Source organism: Cyanistes caeruleus, unplaced genomic scaffold (assembly GCF_971803275.1).
Source record: "Cyanistes caeruleus unplaced genomic scaffold, bCyaCae1.hap1.1 HAP1_SCAFFOLD_106, whole genome shotgun sequence".
Lineage (NCBI taxonomy): Eukaryota > Metazoa > Chordata > Aves > Passeriformes > Paridae > Cyanistes > Cyanistes caeruleus.
In genome coordinates, this window is record NW_028255907.1 from 133,337 (window position 1) to 147,124 (window position 13,788).

Below are 13,788 nucleotides of genomic sequence, written 5' to 3' on the forward strand. Positions count from 1 at the left end.
TTCCCTAAAACTTCTCAAAACTCTACCAAATTCCTGAAACATCCCACAAAATCTCCACAAATTTCCACACAATCTGAGAAGATCCCACAAAATTCTTCAAGTCTCCTCAGAATCTTACAAAATTCCACAAAAATTCCACTAAATTCTTATAAAATGTCACCAAATTCCTGAAACATCCCACAAAATCTCCTCAATATCCCACAAAATTAAAGGAAAACCCCATAAAATGGCAGAAAACTCCCACCAAATTCCCTACACCTTCTCAAATCCTACCAGATTCCAGAAACATCCCACAAAATCTCCACAAATTTCCACACAATCTAAGAAAAATCCCACAAAATTCTTCAACTCTCCTCAATACCCCACAAAATTCCACAAAAATTCCACAAAATTCTTAAAAATGTCACCAAATTCCAGAAACATCCCACAAAATCTCCTCCAATTTCCACACAATTCCAGAAATATCCTTCAAAATTCTTCAAGTCTCATCAATATCCCACAACATTCCAGAAAAATCCCACAACATTCAGAAAAAATCCCACAAAATTGCAGCCAAATCCCACAAAATTGCAGAAAAGTCACCAAAAAATCCTTAAATCTTCTCAAAACCATATCAAATATTTGAAATATCCCACAAAATCTTTACCAAGTTCCACAGAATCTAAGATAATTGACTCAAAATTCTTCAAGTCTCCTCAATATCCCTCAAAATTCCACAAAACCCACACGTAATTCCAGAAACAGCCCACAAAATTTAAGGAACAATCCCACAAAATGGCAGAAAACTCCCACCAAATTCCCTAAAACTTCTCAAAACTCTACCAAATTCCTGAAACATCCCACAAAATCTCCACAAATTTCCACACAATCTAAGAAAAATCCCACAAAATTCTTCAGGTCTCCTCAGAATCCCTCAAAATTCTAAAAAAAATTCCACCAAAATTCTACAAAATTCTTTAAAATGTTACCAAATTCCAGAAACATCCCAAAAAATTTCCTCCAATTTCCTCAAAATTCCAGAAATATCCTTCAAAATTCTTCAAGTCTCCTCAATATCCCTCAAAATTCCACAAAACCCACACGTAATTCCAGAAACAGCCCACAAAATAGATGCAAAAATCCCATAAAATAGCAGAAAACTCCCACAAAATTCCCTAAAACTTCTCAAAACTCTACCAAATTCCTGAAACATCCCACAAAATCTCCACAAATTTCCACACAATCTGAGAAGATCCCACAAAATTCTTCAAGTCTCCTCAGAATCTTACAAAATTCCACAAAAATTCCACTAAATTCTTATAAAATGTCACCAAATTCCTGAAACATCCCACAAAATCTCCTCAATATCCCACAAAATTAAAGGAAAACCCCATAAAATGGCAGAAAACTCCCACCAAATTCCCTACACCTTCTCAAATCCTACCAGATTCCAGAAACATCCCACAAAATCTCCACAAATTTCCACACAATCTAAGAAAAATCCCACAAAATTCTTCAACTCTCCTCAATACCCCACAAAATTCCACAAAAATTCCACAAAATTCTTAAAAATGTCACCAAATTCCAGAAACATCCCACAAAATCTCCTCCAATTTCCACACAATTCCAGAAATATCCTTCAAAATTCTTCAAGTCTCATCAATATCCCACAACATTCCAGAAAAATCCCACAACATTCAGAAAAAATCCCACAAAATTGCAGCCAAATCCCACAAAATTGCAGAAAAGTCACCAAAAAATCCTTAAATCTTCTCAAAACCATATCAAATATTTGAAATATCCCACAAAATCTTTACCAAGTTCCACAGAATCTAAGATAATTGACTCAAAATTCTTCAAGTCTCCTCAATATCCCTCAAAATTCCACAAAACCCACACGTAATTCCAGAAACAGCCCACAAAATTTAAGGAACAATCCCACAAAATGGCAGAAAACTCCCACCAAATTCCCTAAAACTTCTCAAAACTCTACCAAATTCCTGAAACATCCCACAAAATCTCCACAAATTTCCACACAATCTAAGAAAAATCCCACAAAATTCTTCAGGTCTCCTCAGAATCCCTCAAAATTCTAAAAAAAATTCCACCAAAATTCTACAAAATTCTTTAAAATGTTACCAAATTCCAGAAACATCCCAAAAAATTTCCTCCAATTTCCTCAAAATTCCAGAAATATCCTTCAAAATTCTTCAAGTCTCCTCAATATCCCTCAAAATTCCACAAAACCCACACGTAATTCCAGAAACAGCCCACAAAATAGATGCAAAAATCCCATTAAAATAGCAGAAAACTCCCACAAAATTCCCTAAAACTTCTCAAAACTCTACCAAATTCCTGAAACATCCCACAAAATCTCCACAAATTTCCACACAATCTGAGAAGATCCCACAAAATTCTTCAAGTCTCCTCAGAATCTTACAAAATTCCACAAAAATTCCACTAAATTCTTATAAAATGTCACCAAATTCCTGAAACAGCCCACAAAATCTCCTCAATATCCCACAAAATTAAAGGAAAACCCCATAAAATGGCAGAAAACTCCCACCAAATTCCCTACACCTTCTCAAATCCTACCAGATTCCAGAAACATCCCACAAAATCTCCACAAATTTCCACACAATCTAAGAAAAATCCCACAAAATTCTTCAACTCTCCTCAATACCCCACAAAATTCCACAAAAATTCCACAAAATTCTTAAACTTGTCACCAAATTCCAGAAACATCCCACAAAATCTCCTCCAATTTCCACACAATTCCAGAAATATCCTTCAAAATTCTTCAAGTCTCATCAATATCCCACAACATTCCAGAAAAATCCCACAACATTCAGAAAAAATCCCACAAAATTGCAGCCAAATCCCACAAAATTGCAGAAAAGTCACAAAAAAATCCTTAAATCTTCTCAAAACCATATCAAATATTTGAAATATCCCACAAAATCTTTACCAAGTTCCACAGAATCTAAGATAATTGACTCAAAATTCTTCTTGTCTCCTCAATATCCCTCAAAATTCCACAAAACCCACACGTAATTCCAGAAACAGCCCACAAAATTTAAGGAACAATCCCACAAAATGGCAGAAAACTCCCACCAAATTCCCTAAAACTTCTCAAAACTCTACCAAATTCCTGAAACATCCCACAAAATCTCCACAAATTTCCACACAATCTAAGAAAAATCCCACAAAATTCTTCAGGTCTCCTCAGAATCCCTCAAAATTCTAAAAAAAATTCCACCAAAATTCTACAAAATTCTTTAAAATGTTACCAAATTCCAGAAACATCCCAAAAAATTTCCTCCAATTTCCTCAAAATTCCAGAAATATCCTTCAAAATTCTTCAAGTCTCCTCAATATCCCTCAAAATTCCACAAAACCCACACGTAATTCCAGAAACAGCCCACAAAATAGATGCAAAAATCCCATTAAAATAGCAGAAAACTCCCACAAAATTCCCTAAAACTTCTCAAAACTCTACCAAATTCCTGAAACATCCCACAAAATCTCCACAAATTTCCACACAATCTGAGAAGATCCCACAAAATTCTTCAAGTCTCCTCAGAATCTTACAAAATTCCACAAAAATTCCACTAAATTCTTATAAAATGTCACCAAATTCCTGAAACAGCCCACAAAATCTCCTCAATATCCCACAAAATTAAAGGAAAACCCCATAAAATGGCAGAAAACTCCCACCAAATTCCCTACACCTTCTCAAATCCTACCAGATTCCAGAAACATCCCACAAAATCTCCACAAATTTCCACACAATCTAAGAAAAATCCCACAAAATTCTTCAACTCTCCTCAATACCCCACAAAATTCCACAAAAATTCCACAAAATTCTTAAACTTGTCACCAAATTCCAGAAACATCCCACAAAATCTCCTCCAATTTCCACACAATTCCAGAAATATCCTTCAAAATTCTTCAAGTCTCATCAATATCCCACAACATTCCAGAAAAATCCCACAACATTCAGAAAAAATCCCACAAAATTGCAGCCAAATCCCACAAAATTGCAGAAAAGTCACCAAAAAATCCTTAAATCTTCTCAAAACCATATCAAATATTTGAAATATCCCACAAAATCTTTACCAAGTTCCACAGAATCTAAGATAATTGACTCAAAATTCTTCTTGTCTCCTCAATATCCCTCAAAATTCCACAAAACCCACACGTAATTCCAGAAACAGCCCACAAAATTTAAGGAACAATCCCACAAAATGGCAGAAAACTCCCACCAAATTCCCTAAAACTTCTCAAAACTCTACCAAATTCCTGAAACATCCCACAAAATCTCCACAAATTTCCACACAATCTGAGAAGATCCCACAAAATTCTTCAAGTCTCCTCAGAATCTTACAAAATTCCACAAAAATTCCACTAAATTCTTATAAAATGTCACCAAATTCCTGAAACATCCCACAAAATCTCCTCAATATCCCACAAAATTAAAGGAAAACCCCATAAAATGGCAGAAAACTCCCACCAAATTCCCTACACCTTCTCAAAACCCTACCAGATTCCAGAAACATCCCACAAAATCTCCACAAATTTCCACACAATCTAAGAAAAATCCACAAAATTCTTCAAGTCTCCTCAGAATCCCACAAAATTCTAAAAAAATTCCACAAAATTCTCAAAAATGTCACCAAATTCTAGAAACATCCCAAAAAATCACCTCCAATTCCCACAAAATTCCACAAATATCCTTCAAAATTCTTCAAGTCTCATCAATATCCCTCAAAATTCCACAAAACCCCCATGTAATTCCAGAAATATCCCACAAAATTTAAGGAACAATCCAACAAAAGGGCAATAAACTTCCACAAAATTCCCTAAATTGTCTCTATACACGAACAAATTCAAGGAACAATCCCACAAAATCTCCACAAATTTCCACACAATCTAAGAAAAATCCAAAAAAATTCTTCAACTCTCCTCATAATTCCACAAAATTCCACAAAAATTCCACAAAATTCTTAAAAATGTCACCAAATTCCAGAAACATCCCACAAAATCTCCTCCAATTTCCACACAATTCCAGAAATATCCTTCAAAATTCTTCAAGTCTCATCAATATCCCACAACATTCCAGAAAAATCCCACAACATTCAGAAAAAATCCCACAAAATTGCAGCCAAATCCCACAAAATTGCAGAAAAGTCACCAAAAAATCCTTAAATCTTCTCAAAACCATATCAAATATTTGAAATATCCCACAAAATCTTTACCAAGTTCCACAGAATCTAAGATAATTGACTCAAAATTCTTCTTGTCTCCTCAATATCCCTCAAAATTCCACAAAACCCACACGTAATTCCAGAAACAGCCCACAAAATAGATGCAAAAATCCCATAAAATAGCAGAAAACTCCCACCAAATTCCCTAAAACTTCTCAAAACTCTACCAAATTCCTGAAACATCCCACAAAATCTCCACAAATTTCCACACAATCTGAGAAGATCCCACAAAATTCTTCAAGTCTCCTCAGAATCTTACAAAATTCCACAAAAATTCCACTAAATTCTTATAAAATGTCACCAAATTCCTGAAACATCCCACAAAATCTCCTCAATATCCCACAAAATTAAAGGAAAACTCCATAAAATGGCAGAAAACTCCCACCAAATTCCCTACACCTTCTCAAATCCTACCAGATTCCAGAAACATCCCACAAAATCTCCACAAATTTCCACACAATCTAAGAAAAATCCCACAAAATTCTTCAACTCTCCTCAATACCCCACAAAATTCCACAAAAATTCCACAAAATTCTTAAACTTGTCACCAAATTCCAGAAACATCCCACAAAATCTCCTCCAATTTCCACACAATTCCAGAAATATCCTTCAAAATTCTTCAAGTCTCATCAATATCCCACAACATTCCAGAAAAATCCCACAACATTCAGAAAAAATCCCACAAAATTGCAGCCAAATCCCACAAAATTGCAGAAAAGTCACCAAAAAATCCTTAAATCTTCTCAAAACCATATCAAATATTTGAAATATCCCACAAAATCTTTACCAAGTTCCACAGAATCTAAGATAATTGACTCAAAATTCTTCTTGTCTCCTCAATATCCCTCAAAATTCCACAAAACCCCCACGTAATTCCAGAAACAGCCCACAAAATTTAAGGAACAATCCCACAAAATGGCAGAAAACTCCCACCAAATTCCCTAAAACTTCTCAAAACTCTACCAAATTCCTGAAACATCCCACAAAATCTCCACAAATTTCCACACAATCTAAGAAAAATCCCACAAAATTCTTCAGGTCTCCTCAGAATCCCTCAAAATTCTAAAAAAAATTCCACCAAAATTCTACAAAATTCTTTAAAATGTTACCAAATTCCAGAAACATCCCAAAAAATTTCCTCCAATTTCCTCAAAATTCCAGAAATATCCTTCAAAATTCTTCAAGTCTCCTCAATATCCCTCAAAATTCCACAAAACCCACACGTAATTCCAGAAACAGCCCACAAAATAGATGCAAAAATCCCATAAAATAGCAGAAAACTCCCACAAAATTCCCTAAAACTTCTCAAATCTCTACCAAATTCCTGAAACATCCCACAAAATCTCCACAAATTTCCACACAATCTGAGAAGATCCCACAAAATTCTTCAAGTCTCCTCAGAATCTTACAAAATTCCACAAAAATTCCACTAAATTCTTATAAAATGTCACCAAATTCCTGAAACATCCCACAAAATCTCCTCAATATCCCACAAAATTAAAGGAAAACCCCATAAAATGGCAGAAAACTCCCACCAAATTCCCTACACCTTCTCAAATCCTACCAGATTCCAGAAACATCCCACAAAATCTCCACAAATTTCCACACAATCTAAGAAAAATCCCACAAAATTCTTCAACTCTCCTCATAATTCCACAAAATTCCACAAAAATTCCACAAAATTCTTAAACTTGTCACCAAATTCCAGAAACATCCCACAAAATCTCCTCCAATTTCCACACAATTCCAGAAATATCCTTCAAAATTCTTCAAGTCTCATCAATATCCCACAACATTCCAGAAAAATCCCACAACATTCAGAAAAAATCCCACAAAATTGCAGCCAAATCCCACAAAATTGCAGAAAAGTCACCAAAAAATCCTTAAATCTTCTCAAAACCATATCAAATATTTGAAATATCCCACAAAATCTTTACCAAGTTCCACAGAATCTAAGATAATTGACTCAAAATTCTTCTTGTCTCCTCAATATCCCTCAAAATTCCACAAACCCCCCACGTAATTCCAGAAACAGCCCACAAAATTTAAGGAACAATCCCACAAAATGGCAGAAAACTCCCACCAAATTCCCTAAAACTTCTCAAAACTCTACCAAATTCCTGAAACATCCCACAAAATCTCCACAAATTTCCACACAATCTAAGAAAAATCCCACAAAATTCTTCAGGTCTCCTCAGAATCCCTCAAAATTCTAAAAAAAATTCCACCAAAATTCTACAAAATTCTTTAAAATGTTACCAAATTCCAGAAACATCCCAAAAAATTTCCTCCAATTTCCTCAAAATTCCAGAAATATCCTTCAAAATTCTTCAAGTCTCCTCAATATCCCTCAAAATTCCACAAAACCCACACGTAATTCCAGAAACAGCCCACAAAATAGATGCAAAAATCCCATAAAATAGCAGAAAACTCCCACAAAATTCCCTAAAACTTCTCAAATCTCTACCAAATTCCTGAAACATCCCACAAAATCTCCACAAATTTCCACACAATCTGAGAAGATCCCACAAAATTCTTCAAGTCTCCTCAGAATCTTACAAAATTCCACAAAAATTCCACTAAATTCTTATAAAATGTCACCAAATTCCTGAAACATCCCACAAAATCTCCTCAATATCCCACAAAATTAAAGGAAAACCCCATAAAATGGCAGAAAACTCCCACCAAATTCCCTACACCTTCTCAAATCCTACCAGATTCCAGAAACATCCCACAAAATCTCCACAAATTTCCACACAATCTAAGAAAAATCCCACAAAATTCTTCAACTCTCCTCATAATTCCACAAAATTCCACAAAAATTCCACAAAATTCTTAAACTTGTCACCAAATTCCAGAAACATCCCACAAAATCTCCTCCAATTTCCACACAATTCCAGAAATATCCTTCAAAATTCTTCAAGTCTCATCAATATCCCACAACATTCCAGAAAAATCCCACAACATTCAGAAAAAATCCCACAAAATTGCAGCCAAATCCCACAAAATTGCAGAAAAGTCACAAAAAATCCTTAAATCTTTTCAAAACCATATCAAATATTTGAAATATCCCACAAAATCTTTACCAAGTTCCACAGAATCTAAGATAATTGACTCAAAATTCTTCTTGTCTCCTCAATATCCCTCAAAATTCCACAAAACCCCCACGTAATTCCAGAAACAGCCCACAAAATTTAAGGAACAATCCCACAAAATGGCAGAAAACTCCCACCAAATTCCCTAAAACTTCTCAAAACTCTACCAAATTCCTGAAACATCCCACAAAATCTCCACAAGTTTCCACACAATCTAAGAAAAATCCCACAAAATTCTTCAGGTCTCCTCAGAATCCCTCAAAATTCTAAAAAAAATTCCACAAAATTCTACAAAATTCTTTAAAATGTTACCAAATTCCAGAAACATCCCAAAAAATTTCCTCCAATTTCCTCAAAATTCCAGAAATATCCTTCAAAATTCTTCAAGTCTCCTCAATATCCCTCAAAATTCCACAAAACCCACACGTAATTCCAGAAACAGCCCACAAAATAGATGCAAAAATCCCATAAAATAGCAGAAAACTCCCACAAAATTCCCTAAAACTTCTCAAAACTCTACCAAATTCCTGAAACATCCCACAAAATCTCCACAAATTTCCACACAATCTGAGAAGATCCCACAAAATTCTTCAAGTCTCCTCAGAATCTTACAAAATTCCACAAAAATTCCACTAAATTCTTATAAAATGTCACCAAATTCCTGAAACATCCCACAAAATCTCCTCAATATCCCACAAAATTAAAGGAAAACCCCATAAAATGGCAGAAAACTCCCACCAAATTCCCTACACCTTCTCAAATCCTACCAGATTCCAGAAACATCCCACAAAATCTCCACAAATTTCCACACAATCTAAGAAAAATCCCACAAAATTCTTCAACTCTCCTCAATACCCCACAAAATTCCACAAAAATTCCACAAAATTCTTAAACTTGTCACCAAATTCCAGAAACATCCCACAAAATCTCCTCCAATTTCCACACAATTCCAGAAATATCCTTCAAAATTCTTCAAGTCTCATCAATATCCCACAACATTCCAGAAAAATCCCACAACATTCAGAAAAAATCCCACAAAATTGCAGCCAAATCCCACAAAATTGCAGAAAAGTCACCAAAAAATCCTTAAATCTTCTCAAAACCATATCAAATATTTGAAATATCCCACAAAATCTTTACCAAGTTCCACAGAATCTAAGATAATTGACTCAAAATTCTTCTTGTCTCCTCAATATCCCTCAAAATTCCACAAAACCCACACGTAATTCCAGAAACAGCCCACAAAATAGATGCAAAAATCCCATAAAATAGCAGAAAACTCCCACCAAATTCCCTAAAACTTCTCAAAACTCTACCAAATTCCTGAAACATCCCACAAAATCTCCACAAATTTCCACACAATCTGAGAAGATCCCACAAAATTCTTCAAGTCTCCTCAGAATCTTACAAAATTCCACAAAAATTCCACTAAATTCTTATAAAATGTCACCAAATTCCTGAAACATCCCACAAAATCTCCTCAATATCCCACAAAATTAAAGGAAAACTCCATAAAATTGCAGAAAACTCCCACCAAATTCCCTACACCTTCTCAAATCCTACCAGATTCCAGAAACATCCCACAAAATCTCCACAAATTTCCACACAATCTAAGAAAAATCCCACAAAATTCTTCAACTCTCCTCAATACCCCACAAAATTCCACAAAAATTCCACAAAATTCTTAAACTTGTCACCAAATTCCAGAAACATCCCACAAAATCTCCTCCAATTTCCACACAATTCCAGAAATATCCTTCAAAATTCTTCAAGTCTCATCAATATCCCACAACATTCCAGAAAAATCCCACAACATTCAGAAAAAATCCCACAAAATTGCAGCCAAATCCCACAAAATTGCAGAAAAGTCACCAAAAAATCCTTAAATCTTCTCAAAACCATATCAAATATTTGAAATATCCCACAAAATCTTTACCAAGTTCCACAGAATCTAAGATAATTGACTCAAAATTCTTCAAGTCTCCTCAATATCCCTCAAAATTCCACAAAACCCCCACGTAATTCCAGAAACAGCCCACAAAATTTAAGGAACAATCCCACAAAATGGCAGAAAACTCCCACCAAATTCCCTAAAACTTCTCAAAACTCTACCAAATTCCTGAAACATCCCACAAAATCTCCACAAATTTCCACACAATCTAAGAAAAATCCCACAAAATTCTTCAGGTCTCCTCAGAATCCCTCAAAATTCTAAAAAAAATTCCACCAAAATTCTACAAAATTCTTTAAAATGTTACCAAATTCCAGAAACATCCCAAAAAATTTCCTCCAATTTCCTCAAAATTCCAGAAATATCCTTCAAAATTCTTCAAGTCTCCTCAATATCCCTCAAAATTCCACAAAACCCACACGTAATTCCAGAAACAGCCCACAAAATAGATGCAAAAATCCCATAAAATAGCAGAAAACTCCCACAAAATTCCCTAAAACTTCTCAAATCTCTACCAAATTCCTGAAACATCCCACAAAATCTCCACAAATTTCCACACAATCTGAGAAGATCCCACAAAATTCTTCAAGTCTCCTCAGAATCTTACAAAATTCCACAAAAATTCCACTAAATTCTTATAAAATGTCACCAAATTCCTGAAACATCCCACAAAATCTCCTCAATATCCCACAAAATTAAAGGAAAACCCCATAAAATGGCAGAAAACTCCCACCAAATTCCCTACACCTTCTCAAATCCTACCAGATTCCAGAAACATCCCACAAAATCTCCACAAATTTCCACACAATCTAAGAAAAATCCCACAAAATTCTTCAGGTCTCCTCAGAATCCCTCAAAATTCTAAAAAAAATTCCACAAAATTCTACAAAATTCTTTAAAATGTTACCAAATTCCAGAAACATCCCAAAAAATTTCCTCCAATTTCCTCAAAATTCCAGAAATATCCTTCAAAATTCTTCAAGTCTCCTCAATATCCCTCAAAATTCCACAAAACCCACACGTAATTCCAGAAACAGCCCACAAAATAGATGCAAAAATCCCATAAAATAGCAGAAAACTCCCACCAAATTCCCTACACCTTCTCAAATCCTACCAGATTCCAGAAACATCCCACAAAATCTCCACAAATTTCCACACAATCTAAGAAAAATCCCACAAAATTCTTCAACTCTCCTCAATACCCCACAAAATTCCACAAAAATTCCACAAAATTCTTAAACTTGTCACCAAATTCCAGAAACATCCCACAAAATCTCCTCCAATTTCCACACAATTCCAGAAATATCCTTCAAAATTCTTCAAGTCTCATCAATATCCCACAACATTCCAGAAAAATCCCACAACATTCAGAAAAAATCCCACAAAATTGCAGCCAAATCCCACAAAATTGCAGAAAAGTCACAAAAAAATCCTTAAATCTTCTCAAAACCATATCAAATATTTGAAATATCCCACAAAATCTTAACCAAGTTCCACAGAATCTAAGACAATTGACTCAAAATTCTTCTTGTCTCCTCAATATCCCTCAAAATTCCACAAAACCCACACGTAATTCCAGAAACAGCCCACAAAATTTAAGGAACAATCCCACAAAATGGCAGAAAACTCCCACCAAATTCCCTAAAACTTCTCTAAACTCTACCAAATTCCTGAAACATCCCACAAAATCTCCACAAATTTCCACACAATCTGAGAAGATCCCACAAAATTCTTCAAGTCTCCTCAGAATCTTACAAAATTCCACAAAAATTCCACTAAATTCTTATAAAATGTCACCAAATTCCTGAAACATCCCACAAAATCTCCTCAATATCCCACAAAATTAAAGGAAAACCCCATAAAATGGCAGAAAACTCCCACCAAATTCCCTACACCTTCTCAAATCCTACCAGATTCCAGAAACATCCCACAAAATCTCCACAAATTTCCACACAATCTAAGAAAAATCCCACAAAATTCTTCAACTCTCCTCAATACCCCACAAAATTCCACAAAAATTCCACAAAATTCTTAAACTTGTCACCAAATTCCAGAAACATCCCACAAAATCTCCTCCAATTTCCACACAATTCCAGAAATATCCTTCAAAATTCTTCAAGTCTCATCAATATCCCACAACATTCCAGAAAAATCCCACAACATTCAGAAAAAATCCCACAAAATTGCAGCCAAATCCCACAAAATTGCAGAAAAGTCACCAAAAAATCCTTAAATCTTCTCAAAACCATATCAAATATTTGAAATATCCCACAAAATCTTTACCAAGTTCCACAGAATCTAAGATAATTGACTCAAAATTCTTCTTGTCTCCTCAATATCCCTCAAAATTCCACAAAACCCACACGTAATTCCAGAAACAGCCCACAAAATAGATGCAAAAATCCCATAAAATAGCAGAAAACTCCCACCAAATTCCCTAAAACTTCTCAAAACTCTACCAAATTCCTGAAACATCCCACAAAATCTCCACAAATTTCCACACAATCTGAGAAGATCCCACAAAATTCTTCAAGTCTCCTCAGAATCTTACAAAATTCCACAAAAATTCCACTAAATTCTTATAAAATGTCACCAAATTCCTGAAACATCCCACAAAATCTCCTCAATATCCCACAAAATTAAAGGAAAACTCCATAAAATTGCAGAAAACTCCCACCAAATTCCCTACACCTTCTCAAATCCTACCAGATTCCAGAAACATCCCACAAAATCTCCACAAATTTCCACACAATCTAAGAAAAATCCCACAAAATTCTTCAACTCTCCTCAATACCCCACAAAATTCCACAAAAATTCCACAAAATTCTTAAACTTGTCACCAAATTCCAGAAACATCCCACAAAATCTCCTCCAATTTCCACACAATTCCAGAAATATCCTTCAAAATTCTTCAAGTCTCATCAATATCCCACAACATTCCAGAAAAATCCCACAACATTCAGAAAAAATCCCACAAAATTGCAGCCAAATCCCACAAAATTGCAGAAAAGTCACCAAAAAATCCTTAAATCTTCTCAAAACCATATCAAATATTTGAAATATCCCACAAAATCTTTACCAAGTTCCACAGAATCTAAGATAATTGACTCAAAATTCTTCAAGTCTCCTCAATATCCCTCAAAATTCCACAAAACCCCCACGTAATTCCAGAAACAGCCCACAAAATTTAAGGAACAATCCCACAAAATGGCAGAAAACTCCCACCAAATTCCCTAAAACTTCTCAAAACTCTACCAAATTCCTGAAACATCCCACAAAATCTCCACAAATTTCCACACAATCTAAGAAAAATCCCACAAAATTCTTCAGGTCTCCTCAGAATCCCTCAAAATTCTAAAAAAAATTCCACCAAAATTCTACAAAATTCTTTAAAATGTTACCAAATTCCAGAAACATCCCAAAAAATTTCCTCCAATTTCCTCAAAATTCCAGAAATATCCTTCAAAATTCTTCAAGTCTCCTCAATATCCCTCAA